This window comes from Lotus japonicus, chromosome 3 (genome assembly GCF_012489685.1).
Source record: "Lotus japonicus ecotype B-129 chromosome 3, LjGifu_v1.2".
In the NCBI taxonomy this organism is placed as follows: Eukaryota; Viridiplantae; Streptophyta; class Magnoliopsida; order Fabales; family Fabaceae; genus Lotus; species Lotus japonicus.
In genome coordinates, this window is record NC_080043.1 from 87,792,862 (window position 1) to 87,795,598 (window position 2,737).

Here is a 2,737-nt window from a genome sequence, read left to right on the forward strand (position 1 = left end):
GAAAATATATTTTATTATTACTTTTAACATGAAAGTATTTCCAGATAAAAATGTTTCTCTCCATGAAAGTATTAATTTCCAACCCCCGTATTAAAATGATTGTTAAAATCTCCAACCACCAGAATTGTGAATTAGAAAAAGATGCAAACATGAAAGAAGAGATTGAATGACAGAGAAAATAACACACAACCAGATAAAACAACTCATGATTAACATAATTGTCTTCTATTGCATCCTTACGCTATATTAAAATCCATATTTTAGGGGAGGAATTCCTTTTAAAAGTATGGAGGTTGATCATGCTTAACTAAATAGATGCATTTGCAATCAGAGCTAACCTCATCAATTTGTACAATCCCTTTGCCAGTGTTTCACTCTCTCTGCTTAACCATATGCACACTGTGAAATAGAGGCCATTAAAGAAAAAAGAGGAAGCTGCTTAAGATCTTCGATCAGACCATGATCTCTCAGTGAAAAGCTCGACCAAAGCTACTCAGCAATGTATATCATCAAATGTGCGTGGACCAGCAGAAACTAACGCTTTTGATGAAAATGCTAATGAGAGTGATCATGGGAGCAACGGACAGGAGGGAAGCAATACCTTGACAACCAAAATGATAAAATTTGGAAAACAACCATGTGTTAGCTGCACAAATAAGTTAAACATGAGCTCATGTCAGTGAAACAATGGTGAAAAGCAGCTAAAATATGAACCAACCTGATAGAAAGCACCGATGTAAGCATGCTTCACCAACCTTGGATTGGGAAAATAAGTAGAATCATGAGATCAAATTACCACATTTCCAAGCTCTACACTACAATAAGCATGCTTCACGAACTAAGTAGATCAAATTTCAAAATTACTGAATATGGGGAATACTTGGAAATAAGAGCTGCAGTACTCACTGTTTTGACTTACCACATCAACATGCATATCAGAGAGCACCGACTTGAGCTGCTCTGCCACAAAATCCTAAGGTACCATGTTTAATCCCTAGCAATTGTCACTGATTTCAGAAAAGGGAACTAAAGCAATATAAAACACAATTGGTATTAGGGGTTTGAATTGACTATCTGCAAAACCAATAGTTGGTCACAATCTATTCATATCAAAACACATTGATTCTTGTTTAGACAGTGAAAAATAATCCAACTCAATAAAAAAAATTATCACCTTCGAAAATGTGTGAAATTAAATTCTTTTTGCTTAACCACAATGTGGGCGTTTTCCTCTCTGATGCTACGTCTCATTCCAATCAATATAAATCCACCAATAGTATTTCCGTAATCACACCTATCAGTGATTGGATTAAACTCGTCGTAAACAAAGTGATATAATTATATAAAATCCTCCTCAAATAACACATAGCTCAAAACACATTACAAAGAGAGGAATGTGGTTGGTAACAATGAACCAGCTCCTTACAACCAATACTCAATAGAAATTCATCTCTACAAAAAAGTATGATACATTAATGGATTCGCCACATTAGACGTATTCACTATCAAATCATCTCAAATGGACTATAATACTCTTCCACATGGAACGTAAAAAAAACTTGACAAACAAGATATTTCATTAGATTTGTTCTGAATGTCAAAAACTATCTTATAATTGAAAGAATAAAACCACATAGAAAAAGAGAATACCATTATTAATTATTAATACAGAGTAAAAAATGACGCCAAGAGGAATTAAAAAAAAAGCATTATTAAAAGTAGACTTTCAGAAGGTTGTGGGAAGAGCACAAAGTGGCAGGGCTTCAAAATTTTGAATTGCAAGAGCCACGTCTCAAATAAAACTACCATTTTTCAAGATATATCATATAACCAAGGAAAACCAATTAATTAAGAGAAGCAGATTTGTTAAGTAGTTACCAGAAAGAATTGTTCAAGCTCAAGTTGTTGAAGTGTTATCTAAGCATATACTTTGTTTCTGGATCAACAAAAAAAGGGCAAATTGAAATAGAAATTCTAATCGGGGGCACTTGAAAAGTGTACAAACCTTGCTTCATCGGAAGTACAATAAAAAATCTGATTCCTGCAACCTGTCCAAATGAGTCGTCCTTCTTCGTGCACCCCAAGAAAAGGGAAATCAATTCTTGAATTCAAATAAAAAAAATAAATGGTAATGAAGGGTTAATATAAATACTCCAAGACTACTTATTGCAGAAAACCGCTTGGCGGAGGCCGCAGGTGAAGAAGATAGTGCAGCAAAGATTATTTCGAAGATGAATCTTGGTTCAAACACAAACGTAAAAGAACAATTCCCAGCCTCACCTGAAAAAAGGAGACTCGGTGAAAGAGATGAGGGAAGGGGAGTCACAATCGGGGCAGATGGCGATGGCGATGTCCCCGAAGGTTAGCATAAAGATACATAAAAACTACCAAAATCTAGCAAATCACAATAAAAACTCATAAAATCCAATTTTAAATTTAAAAATGTACTAATTAAAGATAGATAAAAACTACCAAAATCTAGCAAATCACAATAAAAACTCATAAATTAAATAAAAATCCGAAAATTCAATAAAAATTAATTAATACTCTAAAAAAATCAAAAAATAAATAAAAGACTCATAAAATCCAATATAAAATTTAAAAATGTAATAATTAAAGATAGATAAAAACTACTAAAATCTAGCAAATCACAATAAAAACTCATAATGTAACGCCCTGATTTCTCGAGCGTCACACAGTAACCAATTAACCAATTTTCGTAAAGAGTTTTCGTCGA

General features: G+C 33.3%; 1 long non-coding RNA gene across 1 annotated transcript; it reads right to left on the minus strand.

Annotated features, from left to right (window-relative positions):
- Nucleotides 1-226: 226 nt before the first annotated feature.
- LOC130742943 (uncharacterized) lies at nucleotides 227-2,449 on the minus strand. Its single transcript, XR_009021306.1, has 3 exons — nucleotides 2,006-2,449; nucleotides 719-1,294; nucleotides 227-646 (listed from the first exon to the last, which is right to left on the minus strand). It is a non-coding gene; the product is annotated as an uncharacterized LOC130742943 (long non-coding RNA).
- Between the last annotated feature and the right edge of the window lie 288 nt (nucleotides 2,450-2,737).